Here is a 7,274-nt window from a genome sequence, read left to right as displayed (position 1 = left end):
AGCCAGAGTTAGAACCTATGACTTGATTTTTCAGTCTGACAATGCTACCCTCCCTTTGCCTGGACCCAAAAAAGAAATGTGGAGATTGGTTCCTATGATCACCATCTATCTATCATTGACTTGAATCCCTTACCCCAAAGTGTATACTTACCCACCTTACCCCCCTTTACATTAAGCTACCTTTAATTTCAAATCCTATCCTTGGATGAATGTGTTTGTGTGTGTGTGTGTGTACTTGTATATGCATTTGCATATGTGAATGTCCTAGGTTGACAAAGGCCAGAGGAGATTAAGACATATTCTACACCCAGATTTTAGCCACAACAGACCAAATACTTGCCTTTCAATGATTAATGGAGAGAAATTAAGATATTACTGATGGGAAATTTACAAGATGCTTTTAATATAATTAAAAATAATGTCTCTATTGGCTCTTAACTCTTCTCCAAGCCTAGTATTGGCTTCTTTCCAAAACTAATACATTTTATCCAGCAATTGGAGAGCACATATTAGGAAAAAAAAATTTCCATCTTTGAATTCATACTTGACTGATCAAAGTGTAGCTTGTGAAATGTAATATTAGGTTATTATATTGGGAAAGAATTACCAGGTTGCTGGTAGTCATATTTTCAGGAAATCATGAAATGTTTTTAAGAGCAGGAAGAAACATACACATTCATTTATACCTGTCTCATTTTACAGATGAGGAAACTGAATAGTAACCACGAATCTGTGATTTTCCTTTTTTTCTTCTTTCATTTGAAAAATAATTTTGAGCATCCTTTATGTGTCAGATCATGCAATAGCTCTTAAGGAATTAAAAATCAAAAGCCTTGATTCATAGCCTTAAGAAATAACATACTAGGGAAGGTGCAGCATGCATTAATAAACATTAATCCATCAGAGCATATGTTATATTGTATTATAGTTATGTTCCTAGAGTTACAAAGATAAGGGAATAGTGCAATTTGCCTGGGTGGTCAGGAAAGCTTCCCTAGAGTGGATAATGTTTTATCTAGGCCATGAAAAATGAGCAGAAATACACCAGCTTCAGAAACAAGGGAAGAGTATTCAAAGTAGAGAGAAATGAGAGGCACAGGATAGAAGCATACAGGTTTGTGCTTATTTGGGGGATACTAAAGACTGGCTTAAGCTCTAGGGAGTGACTGAAGGTAAGATTGCATAGGTAGGCTCTGATATAGTTGGGGAAGGCTTTATAGAGTCAGCTAACTTTAAACTGATAAGAACAGATACTACACTTGATCTTAGCCAAAAGACCGAGAAGCGATAGAGTCAGCTAACTTTATAAACTTTATTTTACAGGTAATGGGGAGCTATTGCATAATGCTAAGCAGGGAAATGACATTTTACACTTTCACATATTTGAGAGAAATAACTGGTCGCACTGTAGAGGATCGGCTGGAAGGAGACAAGTTCAGATGAAAATGGTGAGGTAATGGACAAGATCAGTGAGAGTGTGCCTTACAAAGAAGGAGGGGATATTTATGAGGTTAGAATTGGCAGGACCTTATGGCTGTGAGGGATAAGAGATAGGGAGCAGCCAAGGGGGAAAATGAAGTTTCTGGTTTTGAAGAAAAGTCATGGCGATGCCATATAATTAGGCTATGAAATACATGAAAAGTGCGGCAGGAACAAAGTTTGTATGTCATGTTGGACATATTCAGCTTACCCAGGATGGAACTTTTAAAGGGAAGATAGATGTACAGGAAATAATTGAAAATCATGTCTTAAGTTCAGAGGAAAAGTCTGGGCTGGTGTTACTGATTTTGGAGTTGTTAAAGTAGGTAAAAATTGAAGCAAGAAAGGGGAATAGAGAAGGAGAGAGGTCTAATAACAGAATGCTGGGGCATACTATGTTTAAGGGATGGTTGGGAGAGAGGAACTAGCATAAGATATGGTCAGAAAGAATTATTTGTGTGGTAAGAAGAGAGTGAAGAGAACAGTGTTGTGGAAATCACGTTAGTTATAATGCTTTCAGCTGCAATTAACAGTCAAACTCAAAATGACTATAATGATAGAGTGATTTATCTGCTCATGTAACAACAACAAAAATGATAACAATAAAACCTCCAGAGGTAACCAGAGCAGAAGGGGAACAGATGTCTTAATCACAAATCCAGCCACATTTCTTTCTGAGTCTCTCAGAAATGCCCTTCTCTGGGTGTTGGGTTCATCCCTAGACTGCTGGGAGGATGGCTGGAGCAGTTCTGGACTTCCCATCCACATACAACAAAGGCCCTTCTTCCAGTGGTTTTTATCTTAAAAGTGAGGAAATATCTCTCCTCCTCTCCCCCAATTCCTATCAGTCTTGCTCTTCCATTTTATTGGTTTGACAAACTATTCTTGAACCAATCCCTCTGAACAGTACAATTCCATATGCTGGTTGCATTAGACTTGGGTTTCTGAAGTGGTCACTAGCATAGGAAGTAGAGATTGGGGACTCATTGATCCCTCTTTTGTCTCACAAAGTGCAAGGCTGTTAACCAAAGAAGGTGAGGCAGAATGGGTATTAGGCAGGGGGGATGTCTGTTTCGAAAGCCAAGAGAAGATAAGATTTTCAGAATGAAGGAGTAGTCATTCATACAAAATTGCAGATCAAGTAGAATAAGTACTATAGGGAGATCGTTAAATCTATCAGTTCATGGTCATTGGTGACCTCTGTGTGAGATCTTTCTGAGAAGAGCTGGGGCTGCTCTTGAAGAATACTCTTTGAAGGAGTGTGGCAGCAAAGAGGAAAGAGATGGGGAATGCTGATGTTAAATCAATTGCAATTCAATGAAGCATATAAATTCCTTTGAAAATGCTATTTTACTTCATTGATAAATTTACATCAGCTCACTCCTTCTCAGGTCCAAAATTAATCCTATCACACAGAAAGACTGCAGCAAGTCTGTGAACAAAAGGAAGATCCAAACAAAGAGAGAGTGATAAATGTCTATGGGCTTGATGAAAGGTGGCCACTAAAAATGTGAGAGATGAGCTTTGCAACAACATTTCACTGGAATCAGAATCATGCTGTATCTTTGGTATGTTTTGTCAGTTGGTTTCTTTGATGCAAATAAAAAAATGCATACGTTTCATTTACAAGGTCAGTCTTAGCAATATTATATGCACTTTGTAATTACACTGTAATTACATTAAGAGGTGGAGGCAATTTTCTTCGAGTGTGGCCAACCACTCAGAAGATTGGTATAGGAAAGCAATAGGGTGTGGTTAGTCAATGTCAAGCCATAGAACTTCCAGATTCTTAATGCTCAAAGCACACAGTAAGTTTTCAAACTCTATGGTCACCAAGAATTTAATATTATTAATTCTGTGATGCTAATAATAATAATATTGAAGTTATCCTCATGTGGCTGAGAGATGTGTTATTTTTCAGGGAAGGTAATTCTAGTAATAGTCCCCCTTTCATTTTCATAGCACTTTTCACAATTCATTCCGTTTTCTCCCCCAGTCACAGTCAGCCTGTGAATTAAGAATAGATCATGATATCTTTATTTCCAAATACGAAAACAGAGTCCTAGAAGAGTTGCTTAGTGATTAGCTGAAAGTTACCAGTTATCTTGAATGGTGACTTAGTGTCTGGGTTGTAGCCATTCCACAGTGAATGGAGACATATCAAGACATGCAGAGTGGACTCCAGGGAAAATGTGAGGACCATGATGACACTGGGAGAGGTGACTTTAGCTCTGACTGGACCAAGTGGACTGGGGTGAGGGTGAGGCTTACAAGGTAAATAGCCAGACTAATGATTGACCTTGGCTCAGGGCAAGGATGAAAATGTACAGGAAGTCCATTTCATAGAGAGTTACATTTGGAAATGACTTTAAAGGGCATTCTAATACACCCTCTCCTTTTACCACAAGGATGCCAAGGCCCAGGGAATTCTGAGCTAGGTAACAGGCAAATTCTTCCCCACTAGTCCTGTGATTCCTAGCCTACTGATCCCTCCACTTCTCTAAGTCACAAGTTGGAGTCCTCAAGAGAAGGAGCATAAACCTGATGGAGAAGCAAGTACAGAGACAGGTGATGTGGTTCAGAGGCTCATCACCTGGCAAAATTCAGAGACTAGGGTAAGTGTCATTTCCCTAATGCCAAGGGGACAACTGGTCTAGTCAAGTAACTGTGTGAGAGGTTCCAAAGAGGGGGTGTAAGAGATTCAAAGCCAGAAGGAGGAGCTCTCCAAGTGTTACCTGTTACAAACATGTCCTGATGAATTATGAAGCTGGCATTGGGACATATCCCACATTCTTTGCAAAGATACTGAATATTTGGAAATTTTCTATAGTATTGATATAATTTGGCTTGATTTTGGGAGAGGAAGTTGAATTTTTAAAACTGCAGTTACTTTCCAGTAATAGGTAACGCTCTTTTGGGGGTTGAGGGTAGAGCAGGGAATGCAACTTCTGTCTGATTTATTTCCTTTAGAGCAAGAAACAAATAGCCTTGTTTATTATTAGTCATAGTTATTACACTATTCATAATCTGTTTTCCCATAAGTATAGTACTGCAATGATGAATGACAACATATATATAGAACAAAATGAATTTATTGCAGGATGTATTTCCAGTGACATGAACAAGAAATTGGGTCTGCAATATATTCAAGTTGTGCTGGGTAACTCTAATTCTGCCCAAGAACTCACCTTGGGTAAGGATGAGGAAGGAAGGATAAGACACATTTCTAACTGGTGTTCAATTGCAAGCTCCCCTCTCTGAAGACAGGGTCATGTCTTAGTCATTTTTTTTTTATTACACAGAGTCTTATTCATAGTACACAATGAAATAAATGTAGAGTAGAATATATTGAAACAAAGTGACTTTTTTATTATGATTTTCCCTCCATCACAATGATTAACATATATTGAGTGCTTACTGTACGTTAGAAACTGTTCTAAGTGCTTTACATGTTTTAATTCACTCAATCCTCATAACAACCCTGTAAGGTAAATATTATTATCACTTCCTCTGTGTAATATAAGGAAAACTAGGCACAAAGAGATTGTGCAATTTGCAAGATTAAATAACACAGGCAAATAAATTAGATCTGGGATTTAATCCTGGACTTGCTGACTATAGATGCTGCTTTCTTAATCACTACACTCTCCTGGTGACTGAGTGTGTGTGTGTGTGTATGTGTGTGTGTGTGTGTGTGGTGAGAGTATATTTGCCTTCAAATTGCTAATGATTTATACCACTATCATTTATTTTATGATCTTCCCTTTCCTCATTGAATTATGTTGCAAATATTAAAGTCTTAGTTTTATGTTTTATTCAATTGATGCCTATCTATTCTTGTGTCAGTACCATGCCATAATTCCATAACATCTTTTAATATCTGTTTGACCTATCCCTTCCCACTTCTCTTATTTTTCAAAATTGTTGCTATCTCTCCACATTACTTGATCTTTCCTTTTTTGTTTTCAATGTGTTTTCCTGACTTAGGAAAAACTCTTCTTCCTCCAGAGTAAGGAGATGTTAGGCCAGGAGCATTCCTTTCAAATGATGCAGGAAACAGAGCTCAAAATGGACTCTGAGGCAGATAAAAAAAATAACCTTAGGATAGGGGTAAAGTCAGGGTGTTGGGCACATGTGATGAGCTGGGTCTTATCATTCTGGCCTTGCCCTTTACGTGTGTGTGTGTGTATGTGTCCATTTACAAACATGTATGTTTTTGTTTTTTTTCTGGGCTTCAATTGACATCTTTTCTGGATCCAGGAAGGGTGAAGGATTTGGGAAAGCAATTATTTTAGTTCACAAAATAGCAACTCTGGGTGGAGGAGACCTGATTTTTCTCTAGGCCAACGTATCCTTAAAAAGATGGTCACAATATGAAGAACCAGTGGAATGGTAGAAATGGTAGAAAATGGTAGAAAAATGATTCAGAGTGCTTCAGTGATCTTTCTTACGGGATAAGGCTTGGTGATACTCAGCAAAGAATCTTCTGCAGTTTGGGGACTTCTGCAATTTGGGGTGGGAAAGGTTGGTCTGGGGGAAGCGGGTGGAAGTTTCCTCTGCTTTAATGATAATAACTCTAATTATTGCATGCTTATTATGTGCCGGTGATATTCTAAGAGCTCTACCTATTTTATCACCTAATTCTATAAAGTAGGGGGCACCATCCTCTTTTCACGGATGAAGAAGCAGAGGATCAGCTCAGTGGGGTGACATAACTCATCAGAGCAACACAACTGATAATTCAGACCTGAGTTAAAATCTTTGGACATGGTTTAAAAGGCCCTCCACAATCTGGCCTCTGCTGATCAGACTCATCTCATGACATCTAAATTCAATCACATGGAGTTTTTTTCCAGTTCCTTAAACATGTCTTGTTTGCTGTGGCAGAGGCCCTGCTCTATTCCCCAGAACATCTTTACTTCCCAAGCACACAGGAAACTTCCTGTGTCAGCCTCCCTGGGATTTTGGTGGGACCATACGACTAATAGGCACTAGAGTGACACAGAATATTCTCAGATGTGGCCCCTAAAGCACTTCATGTCTTTGACTATGTTTTCTGTTCCCCATCTGCCCAGCTGGATGTGCAGGACCCTTGGAGAGCAGACAGCAGAACCTCAAGATGGTGCCCCTCCTTCACTACTTGGACAAGAGCTATCAGCTCAGCTGCTCACAGAGCTGAGATAAGAGAGAACAACATTTATCATATAAGGATCTGAGATTTTGGAGTGGTTTGTTACAGCATCTAGTATTACTAATCATGACTTACTCTAGACTAGAGGTTGGCCATTTTTTTCTTTTGAAAGGCCATGTCATAAATATCTTAGGTTTTGCAGGCCCCACAGTCTTTTTTGCAATTACTCAACTCTGGTACTATAGTATGAAAATGGCCCTAGGTCATACGTGAGTGAATAGGAGGCATGGCTGGGTTCCAATAAAACTTTATTTGTAAAAACAGGGGCAGGATTGATTTGGCCTACAGACCAGTAATGCTGACCCCTGTATTAGACTAAAGGACTAGAAGAGCATGCTGTCTTGTCTTTCTCCCTTTTTGGAGACTTTTCTGTCTTTCTCCATTGCTCCCAGACTTAATCCACCTTTTGCCTGGCTGAACTGTGACTTACTCTTCATACCTCAACTACAACTTCAGTTCTATGCAAAGATGTTTCCTATCTCCCCCCCTTTTCTCTAACTCCCCCTTTCAACCAGGTCAGGACCCACATCAGATATTCCTACAGCAGCCACCTGTACTTCCTTTTTCATAATTAGCCTCCCATTTATAATTGGTTCTATGTTTT

General features: G+C 39.0%; 1 pseudogene; it reads right to left on the bottom strand.

The window, feature by feature from the left end:
• Window positions 1-1,173: 1,173 nt before the first annotated feature.
• Window positions 1,174-1,289, bottom strand: LOC115937327 (U2 spliceosomal RNA; annotated as a pseudogene).
• Between the last annotated feature and the right edge of the window lie 5,985 nt (window positions 1,290-7,274).

This window comes from Leptonychotes weddellii, chromosome 2, assembly GCF_054177405.1.
Source record: "Leptonychotes weddellii isolate Sample4059 chromosome 2, ASM5417740v2, whole genome shotgun sequence".
Classification (NCBI taxonomy): domain Eukaryota; kingdom Metazoa; phylum Chordata; class Mammalia; order Carnivora; family Phocidae; genus Leptonychotes; species Leptonychotes weddellii.
This window is presented reverse-complemented; position numbering and strand designations above follow the sequence as displayed.